This window comes from Marmota flaviventris, chromosome 16 (assembly GCF_047511675.1).
Source record: "Marmota flaviventris isolate mMarFla1 chromosome 16, mMarFla1.hap1, whole genome shotgun sequence".
Taxonomy (NCBI): Eukaryota; Metazoa; Chordata; class Mammalia; order Rodentia; family Sciuridae; genus Marmota; species Marmota flaviventris.
Window position 1 is genome coordinate 58,112,628 of NC_092513.1, and position 15,789 is coordinate 58,128,416.

The 15,789-nt window shown below is 42.8% G+C and overlaps 1 protein-coding gene across 4 annotated transcripts in view; it reads left to right on the forward strand.

Moving 5' to 3' along the window:
* Positions 1 to 11,624: 11,624 nt before the first annotated feature.
* Positions 11,625 to 15,789, forward strand: part of LOC139702195 (receptor-type tyrosine-protein phosphatase gamma-like) — a 146,434-nt gene continuing 142,269 nt past the window's right edge. For all 4 annotated transcript variants that reach the window (XR_011704784.1, XR_011704785.1, XR_011704786.1 and 1 more), the window contains exon 1: positions 11,625 to 11,773. The gene's annotated coding sequence lies outside the window, so the exon portion shown is untranslated. The remainder of the gene's footprint in view (positions 11,774 to 15,789) is intronic.

Genomic DNA, 15,789 nt, shown 5'->3' on the forward strand with positions numbered 1-15,789 from the left:
ATCTAGATAAAAAGGGAAAGTAACATTCTGCACTCCTCTGCACATTAAAAAAAAATTCAATTAACTTAATTCAAGTTCCTAGGAAACTAAGTACTATTCCTTCAAATTTACTATCTCAGAGGGCTGTAAAATAGCAGTAAGTACATTGCAATACTGGGCTATGACAATTTTACAATTGTTTTTAACACTGACATGAGAATTGCACTAAATATAAAGCCATGGTTCAAAATTACAACATGTGTATTTGGGTTCAATAGGTCGGGACAAGATCAAAAGCCAGAAGGAAAAACATGCTTTGGGATCTGAAATCAACTGTGCCCACTGTCTGAAAAACATCCTGAAATGTGCTGAAGCTTCAGTTCCATAAACCCTACAATTCCAATAAAACCCTGCAATGCTACTATTCTATTATAGGTTAGTTTTGGGGGAGTAAGTAAATGACATATGAAGGACCTAGCACCTAGAAGGCATGCAACTGTCTAGAGATATGAGGAAAAATAGTAGCAAGTTTATGAATCAGAATTACAAATAGAAGAATATTGTGACTGAGGAAAACCATAACCCCTGGGGCTTGACAGAAAGGAAAAGTACAAGGCAATGATTCGAGGTTATCCTGTGGTCACAGGGCTCTGGTAGTGGTAACAGCAGCTGTGCTACAGCAGGCACTGTGTTTTTCACAGGATGGCCAAGTAAGCATTGCTCCCATTTCACAGATGAACAACTGTGCCTAGAATCTAGCAGGGCCATGTGACTCACAACCGGAAATGGGCACATCCAGGAGGAGAACTAGATTAAATCGGGCTATTATCACACCTTCACCTAGCCCCAGAGACACAAGGTTTGTAAGAGTCACTGGAGCACACCCATGAACCACATGGCATTGGATGACCCTATCTGTAGATAAGCAACCAGGTTCACTGGGGGTCAACAACTTCCCCCTTCAGATGACAGTAAGTGAAAATGTTGACCCCTCAATGCAACTCTTTGGGCCCCAAATTCCTGTTTTTCTTCCTGCCAGCAATTTCTGAACCATATTCTATAAGGCAGAAGCATCTCAGATCATATGCACTAGATCAAACAGATCCTTGTATAGGATCCAAGTCTCCACCTCTCCTTGTACCTACATTCTTTACCATGTGGTCCTGCAGTCCCACACACCAAGGTATGAGATCTGTCTCCACCCTTGATTCTAGGCTAGCCTTGGGACCGGCTCTGGCCAGAATGAGGGGTAGACACAAAGTACCCTTCCAAAGCATGAGCCAGGAAGCCCTGGTGCACTGCTACTCTTCTCTTTGGAAATTCTACTAGGTAGAGAATCATAGAGCACATGGAGGGGCATCCAAATGGCTCAGCCAAGGCCATCCCAGCCAACCAACCCCAAAACTTCATGACAGCCCAGCCAAGATCAGCTGAGAAGGTGCTACACAAAGTACACCAAGCCCAACTTACATCAGCAGAACCACCATGGAACATGAAAAGCAGTAAATTGCTTTAAGTCTATAGATTCGGGGATGGTCTGTTACATAGCAATAGCTAATATAATACGTTCATAGTTATACTGATTATAAAGGTACAAAGACTTGGAGAGTCTTTTCTTTTTTCAATCTGTTCACATACAATGCTGCTTAAACAAATTACGTTTTTCAAGCTATGTAAAATTTGGCATAACCCAAAGGTTTTGATACTTTAAACAATAAATTGGGGGAACTATTCAAGTAGGCTATAAGAATCTCTGTACCCACTCAAGTGTTCTAATCTTTAGCAAGTGATGAATGAGTTGCATGGTGTTGTTAAGAAGAAGAAGAGGGCTGGGGTTGTGACTCAGTGATAGAGTGTTTGCCTGCCATGTATAAGGCACTGTGTTTGATGCTTAGCACCACATAATGATAAATAAATAAATTAAATAAAGGTATTTATCTACAACCAGAAAAAATATTTTTTAAAAAAAGTATTAAAAGAAACGCACATACACAAAAGTCCTACTGGGGGAACTCTGACTCAAATGGCAAGAGATGGAACGCAATTATTTTCTGCCACCTCCACCCAGTTCCAAAAAGATTGAATGCATTTATAATGATGCATAAAATACATCAGATATATTAGAATAAGGTGAGAGAAGTGAAGAGGAGGCTAAGAATCAGGCAGGGAAAAGGACCCAGAAACCAGGATCTATAGAGCAATGACTGCCTGGAATGGTTCGTTGCCCTTTTGCCTATACCCACCCTCTTGCAGGGAGAACAGCCAATTTTTCTTGGAGCTCATTCACAGGAGCAATGTGTTCCACTGGGGAATGGAATCTCTCTTCCCACTGGGCTTGGATTTGGATGAGTTAGCCTGGAACTCCTCAGAAAGATCACAGAGACAGGAAAGATGTTTAGAGAAGAAGACTTAGAATCTGTTGATGCAATCTGATAACAGTGTTTAACCCTTGAGACCAGCCCTGCTAGCCCATGACCTTCTCTCTTACAAAAGCCAACACATTCCCTGTCTGATGTTTCCCTGTCTGATTCCCTGTGTGTGCTAATTTTGCTGCTCAATTTAAAAGTTATAGTTATGACAACACACATTTCAAACTGTCTTTCTACAAGCCCACTAAAAGGAAAGAATTGGTAGGTTGTATCATTCACTGTGTTCCTGAGAAGAAACTAATAGTTCAAGAGAATGACATCTTTTCTTGGAACTAAGGTCCAGGAAGAAACCTTCCCAGAAGGACATCAGACAGATTTTTTTTTTTCAAATTATGCAATACAACATCACTCAACAACATAGTAATGATACTACATTTTAATGCTTTTCCTTAAAGCACACTTAATATAAGCAGATAGTATCACAGCAAAGCATAAGTTGGGAAAAGGCAAGTCTATTCTGGGAGGGAGAAATCACAACAGTACTCAGATGACCTGAATTGGTCAGAAGTGCAGACAACCTGACCTCTCAAAGCCTCTGTGGATACTCTACCAATTTTTTATTTGCTACAGAGCAGCAATAAATTTGAGAATATCATATCCTCATAGCATGGGACCTAGCACCTAATTAGTGTTCAATATCTGATGAAAAAATTATTACTATCAATTATAGGCCCCTGAAACATGGCTTACTTATGTTGTCAAAATTTACATAGAGAACCAAAACCTTCCACTGCTGCTACTGCAAAACCTTTGGTGGCTCTGTGAATGGTGACTACATTATCAAGCACAGGTAGAATAAACTTTTCTTGCAGGCATCTTTGCAGAACTAATCTACGGTAAATGTGCCAAGCATCAAAAGTCCTAGAAACAGCCTTTCAGCACCCACTTACCCTTAGCAAACCACCTTATGCTGTCAGGTAAACTCTCAGATGGTTCCCCATGTTCTAGACAGTTCTCCCATTGTCACCTAGCAAAAAGGGACCATAGATCCAGGTACCATTCTCTTGAACCATGATTTCTGACAAACTAATCTGAACTAAGATATAAGTACCTGACAATCCTCATGCTCTTTAAGTGGCTGGAGAGACCCTTATAGATCCTTGAATCAAATGTCTTCATTTTACAAGTGAGAAATCTGAATTCAAAGATGCCAATGTATCAAAATGACATCCTATTAGAGATGTCATATGAAAGAATACTTAATGAGCCACCTTTCCCAGAAACTGCATTTTGACAAGCACCATTCTTCCTTGACCAAAATGATAAGGAAGTGGAAAATTCAAGTGCTTACAGACTGGTGCATTCATTTTGGGGTCTATGAGACTTCTAGGAACTCAAAACATCTATGCTTACAGGGCCAATAAGGCAAATGATTCCACAGTGTCCATATGTTTCACTGAACATGAAATAAAGGAATAAGTTCTAGAAAATAATCTTCCCCCAATACTTTGCAGAATATCTTATCTCATGATCTTCCCTGAATGAGTTATCTCAAAATGCAGCTCAGATCTGCAAATTTAGAGATCTAAAGTCATTGGTGTTCTGATTACCCTAAATTGTCCTTATCCTATCATTATATCCCCCCAAATTCCAGGTGATATCATATTTAACTAACAGTCACCGAGTTGGAAAATAAACCATAAAATGCTTTCTTTCCTAATTAATTTTCTCTGACATCAGAAAGTCTCTGCTTCAAACTCTCAGGTCAATCAAACAGTATGTAAAAATTCATGAGTGACATTCATGCTTTCTTAACACCTGCCAGAGAAGATTACTTAATACTGCAGAAGGGCAGGGTCCCTGTAGCTCTTCAATTTGAATGAGCCGCAACATCATCTAGGGTGCTTCTCTAGTGGGTTCTGTGGTCTCTGCAGACTTCCCCACTCAGTAGGTCCTACATATGCTTATAACTTACATATGTATGTAACTACATGTGCATGCATATATGTCTCTTGTCTCTTCTACAACCTCCCAGTGCCCCAATCATCAAAGTCTTGGACCTAGAGAAGGGGATTCAGGAATGTGAACCACATGAAATACTGTCAATATTCAGTCCTTTTTGATTCATAGAAACTGAGTTCATGCTGTTAAACCTACAACCTGCATGGAAGATGTAGGAACAGGTGGATCTCCTCTTACTCTGACCATTAAACACACAGAGCCAGTCACCTCAAGAAGCCCCTGACGCCACCCACTGGTTCTCTACCTCAGTATTTCCATTATACCTGCAAGGTGTTTTTCCAGAAAAGATGACTGAAGCTCAGTGAAATGAAATGACACAACAAGGCCACACAGTTACTCACAGGTGGAAACAATTCAAAAAAACCAAGAAGTGATCAGATCAGGAGATTCTGTATTTCTGACTGTGCCCCAGGGTCCCCCATGCTGACATCATGGCCTGGACTCCACAGCTTCCTGTCTGGAGAGGGCACACCCACAATCTGCCAAGGGTCAGTATCAAAGGATCCCCAACAGTCAGCCTCTCAGGGCTCCCTGCCCCCTGAGCATTGCTTGAAAGAAAGGGATAGGCTCTTTAAAAACCCACACAAAAGATGCAAATGGCAACTGAGAGTGAAACTAGGGGGAAAACTCCCATCCATAACTTATTGTCTGTGCTCAGAACAGGATACCCTCAAAATCTGGTGCTTTGGTCTGCTGAGTACTTTAACTAAAGACTATGGAAGGCCTAGACTTCAGAAGTGGGGTCTCTCTCTGATCTTCTCCTGCCTTTTGCCTTTCTCCCTCAAAGTGAGTCAGAGAAACCATAATTCCTCTTCACCAAGGTGGGACATAGAAACTGGAACCACTCTCCCTTCTCCACTGTCATTCCAGAGGGGCCCTGCCCTGTGCCTATAGGAAGGAATGCCACACAGGCCAAGAAGAATCTGAACAGACAGGCCTGCTGCATTTCTCCTCACTATCCATTAGCATTGGATCAGACCTTCCATCCAAATGCATTTCTACATGATGACCATTCCTCAGCAACAAACAGGAAGTTTTCCCTGGGTCTTCATTGTCAAAGGCTCTCTTTTCCCCTCAAACTATAAGTCAATAAGTGTGATGCTCTTTTCCTGTTAACATGTCTTTAGTTATGGAAGTAACATGGCTCCAGTGGTGGGCACAGAAAGATGCCACACCTTTCCGCCCCTGCCAATGGATGCTGGTGCCCTGACTCACTTCGGAAATTTCACACCCTACTCAGCAGTCAAGCTTCAAAAGTCAAGGAAGTACCTCCATTCTAACTAACTAGAACAAATTAAAAAATTAAAATTAATAAAAAGAAAAAATAGGGATTGCAATTATCTCTTTTAGATTAGTTCAGTTTTTGCCACTTAGAATCCAAAAAAAATTGTATTCAGACAAATTTTTATAAGAATGAAAATTTTGCTTTAATTTACCTTTTAAAATATGAGTGAATATATATTGTGCGAGTCCACTTACGCAAAATTCAAATACTGGGCAAAACTCACCTATAATGTTAGAGATTAGGATAGAGGTCACCTTTGGAGGAAAAAAAATGTCATAGAAGTAGGAAACACAGTTTATGAGATTGTTGTCAAAGTCACCTTTTTTATTAAGTTTTATCACGTGCGAGGTGCCCACTGAGTGAAAAGCAAGGAGAACATGCCTGCTACAATAAAGACGAGCCCCGTGTTACCAGGCTGCCATCTGAGTTCTAATTAATTTCACTCTATATCTGAAACAAAAGGCAGCAGACAGTATATATTATTCTCTGTGATGGAACCCTCTTATGGTGATATCACAGTTCCTTTAATACCTCGATGACTAAATCAAATCCTCCTAGAGTAGAATCATAATAAATCTACTGCACACTAAAAATTCACTTTTAGTGATAAGTATTGTATCAAAATTCTACTTTAGTAACTGACTTATAATTTTCTTATCAGATAAAATTGCAAGCTTATATATTTAATTAACACTTTTCCCTTTAAATTTAATGACTGAATCTCTATACACCCATAAATTGGGAATTGCACTAAGCCCACACCTGGTTCTATTGTTAAAGTTCTTGGAGATGCTTTTAAAAAGTTACAATGGACAGAAAGGAAAAAAAAAAAAAAAAACAGCAGTAAGCTTAAGTAATTTTATATTTTTCTTCTCCAAGGGAACTTCATTCAATCATACTTATTCATTCAACATATATTTACTGAGTACTACAGGCCAGACACTGTTCAGTTATTTGACTTGTACATCATCAGTATTTATTTTTAAAGGAATACTTTAAATCTCTACAATCATATATCTAGACAGAATATGAGGTTTCAATTTCAAGTATGTGATTTTTACATGAGGCAAAGTTCCTCAAGTTATTCAAAACCAAAAAGAAAGTTCAAATATGAGGCTCCAATAAAACAGATTTTTCCAAAGGGTGTGATCTAATTCCTTTTTCCCTCTGTCCCAGGCCCATCTGTAAACCCATTGTGATCCCATAGCAGGAAGCAGGGAGAGGCAGGAGGCCTCTGACTTCCAGGGAAACCCAGACTAAAACACATTCTTTTCATTGTATGCAATAAATCTGCTTTCTGCATATTGAATATGAGCAAAAGATTAAAATGAATATTCACTCAACTGAAAACAAACTGATGCTCTATAAGCTTTTATGCTTTGCAGCCCATAAAAAGTAAATGCTTTGCTTCAGCTTAGGCTGTTGCACATTGAGATAAATCATTGTTAATGGGTGTCCTTTTCCTTCCATGAAGATTCTAAAACCTCAGCAGTTGTGACTAGTCTGAGTTCTTCACTCTCTTCAGTTGCTCCTATGTGTCCTGAATCTTCAGTCTTTTAGCCTGTGAGGCCATTTCCCTCCCCAGAGCCCCAGTCCTGGTAAACCACAGCCTGCTTCCACGGGGTTCCCCACTTTGCCTTGCTTCCAAGCCAGGGCCCAACATTTGTGCTCCATATTAAAAAAAAAAAAAAAAAAAAAAAAAAAAAAAAGTTCAATGCCTCATTAGTCTTCTGAGCTTAAAGCAGGAAAAAAAAAATGACTGAATCAGATTTCCATGAAAATTCTAATGATTTCTTGAATTATATACTTAAATCCTCAGTGTCAGAGAAGTAATCTCTTACAGATGTCAACACAGTATATATAAGCTGCTTCCTAAAGATTTTCCACACCTACACAGAGCCTTTCACTCCACTGCTTTTGCTGGTCTACCACAAGAAGAACCCAAAGGTGAACATGAACTCCTACTAGGTCAGCAAATAAAGAATACCTATTCTAATTCTACCTCTGTCTTGTAGACTAGCAGCAACATATCATACAGCCAAAAAAGAAAAGACAAAATAAGATTATTGCAGAGCAGTCTAAAGTTGTATTTGGGTGAGTGCTGAATTACAACAAACTATACAATAGTTAGTACTAACAGAACTACAGCTTTCACTAAAAAAATTAATTTTATAATGAGGATTTAGAGGTACATATACAAACAGTTGAGGTCCACTATCATTCCCTTCTTTAGCTGTTAATGAATCAAGTTCAGAAAGTCTTCTATGGAAAAGGCCAGACCTTTCCTGGCTCAGGCAGGTGGGTTAAGGGATGCAGCTACACCTAGTGATCAGCTTTGAATGACAGCAGAAGGAACAGGCAGCAGGAGGCTAGCCAGCCTGTGTCAAGCACTCTGAAAGTACTTCTCAAAGTCTCAGTCTCACTGAATGCATTCCAGGAAATCCATTAAACAAACAACTCAATCATTTTTATTTACCCAGAGTGTTAAGTGACAGAGATGCAATAATGTCTTTTGGGGCTAAGAGAAAAATTGGGCTCTAATTAAGGCTGTACATTGTCAGTACCTCAGACATACAGTGGAAATCCTTTTTTTCCCCCATCTGGAAGTTGAGAGTGTATTTTCCAAAGTTTCACATTTCCACGTTAAAACTCCAACTCTTACATGAATTAATTTTTCCATTCTTTCCTAAGAAAATCTCTGTTTCTTTACAGTTAAGATCTAGAAATTCTTAATAGATGGACACCTTTTCAAAGTGTGTTAACTATATCTTTCTTATCTTTGCCTATTTCCACACCATTAATGGGACTTACAAATAGTAATTGTGAAAGAAATGTTAATTTGAACTAAAGGCATTCTTTTAATAAGCATGTTGGGTTATACCATTATTACAACAAGCCAAAAAATATCTTCTAGCTGGGTACAGTGGCACACACCTGGAATCCCAGAGGATCTGGAGGCTGAGGCAAGAGGATTTCAAATTCAAAGACAGCTTCAGCAACTTAGCAAGACCCTGTCTCAAAATTAAAGAAATAAGAAGAGCTGGGGATGTGGCTCAGTCATTACGTACGTACGTACCCCTGGATTCAATCCCCGGTACCAAGAAAAAAGTCTTCTATTCCTCGTATCAACCTGGAGAAATTTCCAATAAATATTACATCAATTTTTAATTAGAATTTTACATTCAGTTTTAGCAAACTTTTTAAAATACTTTTATTTTATTTGTTGTTATGTGGTGCTGGGGGTCGAACACAGTGTCTCACGCATGCTAGGCAAGCGCTCTAGAACCACTGAGCCACAACCCTGGCCCCAGAGACTTTTTGTATTATAGTTTCACAACTAGTTGGATCAGTATTTTCCTCAGGGAAGACTACTATTTGAAGTATCACACTAGTGGTCTCATCTAACAGTCATAGCACAATCCACATGGCCATTGCCAGAATTTCGGCAGTGCTTGTCAAAAAAACAATAAGTGAATGAATGCACATTCTCTTTTACCCTAGTCCTCTTTCAACTCTTATGAAGGGAGTCTGATAATAAAGGGTTCAACTTTACAACAGTGTAAACTATCCCTGACTTCTCAAATTTCCAGGTCCATCAGAATCCCATGGAGGGATTGTTTCAACAGATTGCTAAGAATTTAACCTGTAGTTCCTAACTCAAGACCACGGAATCTGCAGATTTCTCAGAATCCTGAGTAATACTGCTGTGGCTGGCCCAAGCAACCCCCTTTAGGAACTCCACTTTTAGAACAAAAGCTCTTCAAAGCACAGTCACAAACCAAGGGAATGCTACTGGACCCTGCTCTAAGATAACAGGACTTCATAATCACCATGCCTGGCTCTGGGCAGCAACATCTGGAAGGACTCCAAGTGATCCTTGTGTACACTCTTTACACAAGTGCAAACCCAGTTTCCCATCAACACAGGCCTAGTACCCCAAGCCTTCCTCACAGCCATGGAAAGCTGCTAAAGTGCAGGATCTACCCACATAATTGTCACCAAAGAGGGATTAAGAGCAGAATTCCTTGACTGCTAGTATTTGCAAAGCTTGTCCCACTGACGTATACAATTCTTTTCTACTCATCTTGTTTTCTTCTTTTTTCTCTCACACACACCCATCCACTAATTATGTCCTGCCCTTGCTAGCTGCCCGCTCTCACCCCTCCCCCCACCAAAGGTTGGGGGATGGATTATGGACTAGGAAGCTGGTAACTAAATCTTTCCTCCTCCCCACCCAACACAACCAAATAGCGGGGGGAGGGGATTATTATTAAGAGAAAAAGAAGAAAGTCCGCCCCCACCACTGTGCATAGACTTTAATGAAGCTCATTTAATAAGCATGGGAAAGAGTAAAGATGTTGCCAGCATTTGTCCATCCATGTGGGTCCTTCAGGTACAAAAAGGGGATTCTGGAGGTAAACCCTGGAACACCATGCGAGGTTTGGCTTCGCTCCTGACCCCCATCTGGGGTTGAAGATCCTGTCTCCACCAGGGCTTCCAACGCCCAAGCGTGCCTGCTAGTACGTGCTTGGTGCTTGTCCGCTCACACACTGCCAGTCCCTCCCCCAGCTCCACGTGGGACAACCAATGCAGCCTTGCAGGGTTAACAAGTTGACATTGGATGCGGCGCTCCACCAGGGGGCCAAGAACTAGGAGCGGGTGTCCAGTGTGGCTCCACACCTCTGAGGCATGGGGAGCTGTCGCTTCTTCTACCATCGCGGAGACCTCTCTGAAACCAACAAGGAAAACTCGTCCAGGCTCTCCCAAGACGCAACGCGACCGCGGGGACCTACTTAGGTCGCCGGACACCTCGGGCAAGGGTCGGCAGGGAGGTCAAATCGCCCCCCAAGCTGCGGTTAGGTCAGGGTGTTCAACGCGGGCACACCTGGACACCGCGCCCCCCTCCCCCGGCTCTGCTCTGGGTCTGAGGGGACAGCGCAGCGCCAATGCCTGGCGGCGGCTGCTGAGAACTTCAGGCAAAGTTTTCAGTTGTTCTTTAGGAACTGGCCAGAGAGTTGAAGTGGCGGGCGTCCAAACCGAAGCACTAGCCCAGGGCGCGGAGAGAGAGGGGCCAAGCTGGGGGTCCCGGGTCCAGGACTAGTCTTAGAGGCGGGCCCTCTCCACCCGCCCGGGTGCTCAGCGCCAGCCCTCCCTTCAGGGCCCTCGCTTTGTGCCCCGCTGACCCGCAGACACGGTGCCTGACCCGCCGCGTCCCTGGCCAGCCCGACGGCCTCCTCCAGTTCTCCTACCTGGGAGGTTCCGGGATCCCGGATACCTCGCTCTGAACCCTTCGCCCCAAGAGCGGCTGTGATTACCTGAAAACGTCTACCCTGTAGCAGTTAGCACAAGTCCCACCAAAGTCGCCAGACAAGTTCCAAGTCCTCTCACGGTGCTGAGTGCGCGCCAGGCAGCTCCCCAGCAGAGGCGGCCGAGCATGGGCGCGCGAAGGCGGAGGGAGGACGGGAGCTGGGGCTTCACACAGCGAGGAGAGACACGTAAATAGCAAAGCCTGAGCCAAACTCCCCAAATGCCAGTAAAGAATTCCGAAATCCAGCGTCCTGGGTCCTCTTGCCCTGCTCCTGGCTCCGCTCCGCGTCTTGCATTGCTGAGAGGTAACGGAGGGCGCGCCGGCGGAGCCAAAATCCTCCCTGGGTTCCTGCAGCTGCGCCCCCCGCCGCTCTCCTTCCACTACTCAGGACCCAAGCCGCCGGCGCTGGCCGTGGCTGCGGCCGCGCGCGTCCTGCCCGCCGCCTCTCTGTGATCAGCCCCAAGCCACCCAAAGCAGCGGCGTGCGGATGTCCGAGCCAGCGCCCGCTGCGCACGTGGCTCTTGCTCCCTGAATGGCGAGGCCCCGCAGGCCAGCTGAGGACAGCCCCGCGTCAAGGCCACTCCGCACCTCTGAGGCCCGCTAGAGGGCGTGGGCGCCCGCGCCCAGCGCCTTCTGGAGCTCCGCAGGGGGTGGCCAGGCGTCCGCCACAACGGGTGCGGGCGTCACCCGCGCGGGCTGCAGGGCTGCTACCCTCTGCCCCTCCTCGCCCCAACCGCGTCTTCTATTTCAGTGGCTGGCGGCTGTGGAAGGGGCTGCGCCTCGTCAGAAGTTTGTTCCGAGTCAAAACCCGTGAGTAGTAAGAGAGCAGCGGGGCGGGACCAGCGGCCTGCAGCTCCACGGGCACGGCCAAGGCGGTTCCGTCCCTGGCGCCCCTTGGCAGTGTCGCCAAGCAGAGCCAGTTTCAGCCAGAGTCGCAGGGCCTGCGCTCCCCCGCGTCTGCGGGAAAGGCGAGCGAGATAATCTTGGAGGTTACGGAGGGCTGCGGGCTGCTCCATGCCGCAGGCTGGGAAGTTGGCGGAGGCCAGGGAAAGGAGCTGGAGCCACCACGCTCCAGCCTGCGCTTGGGCGGCCCCGTGGGGCACAATCGCCCCTGTCCTGAGCCCCCCGCACCCGTGAAGCAGGGCTCGCTTTTATGCTCCGTGGTGTCTAGGCGTCCAGTGTGCGAGCCGCCGGCTGTCGTGGAAGACAGCGGTCACACTGAAACTAGGGTTTGAACATAAACAGATTTCTGTATCTGGCTGGTGCGAAGTGCTGGGCAAGGGGGGAGAAAGAAAGATGGGGAATGAATCAAGAAATGTCTCGAAATATTTTACGTTGCCATTTTGAGTCTGAGATGACTCTTACTGAGAATTTTTTATACTTTGACTGCTTCAGTAAAGCGTAACTTTTAAACATCTTATTTTTGTTCCTTGTTTATTTTTAATGATCCATCCCCCTCAAAATAAGCAAATTGAACCAACTCAAGATTGCTGTAGGCTCCTGGCCTAACCACTGCAGCCAAAGAGGGCATGGGAAGAGGTTAAATTGGAAATCAAAATAACTGTTTGAATACCAGAATGTTCTCTAACTTGCCAAGATGTCAAGTGCTTCTGGATTCCAAAGTGCCTGGAGCTCTCCTGGCCTGCTTGCTCTAAGAGGCATCCTCTAATCAGCCCTTCCTCCCTTACTTTATGGTACTTTGAAGACCTAATAAATGTATTGACCCACGTTCATGCTGAACAGGTCTACAGAGGGCCCCAGAAGAACCAGCAGACAAGGATACCTTCCAAGTGTCATCCTCCTGGGGTAAATTTGGAAATCTTATGTCTTTTGCCTTTGGTATGGCAACCAGCACTTTCTTCCTGAATTCCACTTACTAGGTCCCTATCAGACTTGTTGTTTAAAAGATGTCTCCAAATTAATAATTTTAATTTTAATATGACCTTACATCACCATGCTATTTTATTCAATATGTACCTGTTGAGCCTTATCTTTCATTGCAAAATGAAAACTTGAAGTCTGACAAGAAGGGGAGTCTCATATTTCAAAAAAGGATCAACAAGTCAGGATGATCCAGTCTGCAATCTGTACTTTCCATTTTGGTGAAATTGTGCCATATACCAGAACACAAATTTGCTTTTTAAAAATTGTAGTGGATTTCCCAATGGAGTTGTACACTAGTAAGGATCCAGATGGGAAGTAAAAGTCAGTCTAGTCACATTGCTTCCGAATAACTAAACTGGGCAAAGAGGTTAATGTTAGGGTAGGATTTCATTTGTAAAGTATGTTAATTCTTTCAGTAAATAACTATTAAGGCAATAACTTTTGCTAGGCACAGTGCTAAGTGCCAGAGTTTGTCCTAGTGTGGGCTACCTCAGAAGCCGACCTTAAGATTAGAATTTCAGTACAGGTGATTTTTTTTTTTAATTGGGGAAGTGAGTTTTTTTTAACTAGGAAATAAAAGAAATCAATATTGGGGTTGTTAATGAGTGGGTTACTGCTGAGAGCAGCTGGGCTTGATCCCCTGGGAGTCTTCAGGATTTGGAAATTTCATTGCTGCTACCATAGGACTTCCATAGTAATCCCTGGAAAATCCTGTTGCTTCTTATAGTTTCTTAAAGCTCAGGGAAGGGTCTGAATGTCAATTGTCCTTGTTCTCTGCTCTTCATGACAATGGCAGGCTGACTGTCCTTAGGAGCCTGCCATTCACATTTCAAAAGGTGAGGGGGGTTTACCCAGCCACAACTTCCCTTACAATTTGGGACTACTACTATTTTTTTAAATCCCTTCTTACAAGTAACTGGTCAAAACAGCCTTTGATCCCAAAGCAAAGGGCTCTATTGAAAACTAATGGTGAGAAATAGGGGTTTAATTTCATTTTGTTGCATACGGATTTCCAGTTTTCCCAGCATAATTTTTTGAAGAGGCTATCTTTCTCCAATGTATGTTTTTCGCACCTTTGTCTAATATAAGATAATGTAATTGTGTGGGTTTGTCTCTTTGTCCTCGATTCTGTACCATTGGTCTACCAGTCTATTTTGGTGCCAATTCCATGCTATTTTTGTTACTATTGCTCTATAGTATAGCTTAAGGTCTGGTATAGTGATGCCACCTGCTTCACTCTTCTTGGATTGCTTTAGCTATTCTGGGTCTCTTATTTTTCTAGATGAATTTCACAACTGCTTTTTCTATTTCTGTGAGGAATGCCATTGGGATTTTGATTGGAATTGCACAAAAACATGCACAAAACTCAAAGTGGATCAAGGACCTCTGAATTAAGTTAGAGGCACTGTATCTCATAGAAGAAAAAGTAGGCCCAAATCTCTATCATGTTGGATTAGCCATCCCCCCTGCCCAACTTCCTTAATAAGACTCCTGTAGAGCAAGAATTAAAATCAAGAATCAATATATGGATGGATTCAAACTAAAAAAAGCTTCTTCTCAGCAAAAGAAACAATCAGTGAAGTGAATAGAGAGCCTAATTGGGAGCAAATTTTTATCATTCACACATCAGGCAGAGCACTAATCTCTAGGGTGTATAAAGAACTCAAAAAGCTAAAAACAAACACACACACACACACAAAAAAAAACCACACACACACACAAAAAGAAAAAAAAAACAGTCAACAAGTGGGCCAAGGAACTGAACAGGCACTTCTCAGAAGATGATATATAATCAATCAACAAATATATAAAAAAATGTTTAACATCTCTAGCAATTAGAGAAATGCAAATCAAAACTACTCTAAGATTTTATGTCACTCCAGTCAGAATGGCAGCTATTAAGAATACATACAAAGAACAATAAGTGTTGGTGAGGATGTGGAGAAAAAGGTACACTCATACATTGCTGGTGGGACTGCAAAGTGGTGCAGTCAATATGGAAAACAGTATGGAGATTCCTTGGAACCACCATTTGACCCAGCTATCCCACTCCTATGTCTATATACCCAAAGGACTTAAAAGACAGCATACTATAGGGACATAGCCACATCAGTGTTTATAGCAGCACAATTCACAAAAGTTAAACTGTGGAACCAACCTAGTCCCCTTCAGTAGATGAACGGATAAAGAAAATGTGGTATATACACAATGAAATATTACTCAACATTAAAAGAGAATAAAATCATGGCATTTGCAAGTAAATGGATGGAGTTGGAGAATATAATGCTAAGTGAAGTTAGCCAATCCTAAAAAAACTAAATGCCAAATGTTTTCTCTGATATAAGAAGGCTGATTCACAATGGGGTTGGGAGGGGGAGTATGGGAGGAATGGAGGAATTCTAGATAGGGCAAAGGGATGGGAGGGGAACAGAGAGGGCATGCGGGTAGGAAAGATGGTGAAATGAGATGGACATCATTACTATAAGTACATGTATGAAGGAAGGAATGGTGTGAATATACTTTGTATACAACCAGAGATATGAAAAATTGTGCTTATATGTGTAATATGAATTGTAATGCATTCTACTGTTATATATAACAAATTAGAATAAAAATAAATAAATAAAAAGAAAACTAATGGATCCTAAGGAAGGGCCACTGTAGGGTACTCCCACCTGAGCATTTGCTTTGGCTTATATTTCAGCAGTGGAGATTTCTTATTTCAGTCTAACTACATGTCTCTCCAGGGCATCTAGGAAAAATAGTGACATTTATATTGCAGTTGGTCAGAGTTAGGGATGCTGTCAAGCAAGAATATTGGGGGGCTTAGAGGAAGAGTTAGGGAAGGAAGACTTACTTATCATATGTCTAAATTTTATCAAGTTTGCAAACTACTGTGTATATTCTTATTATATGTTGATAAGAATCAAATTAAAAAATTA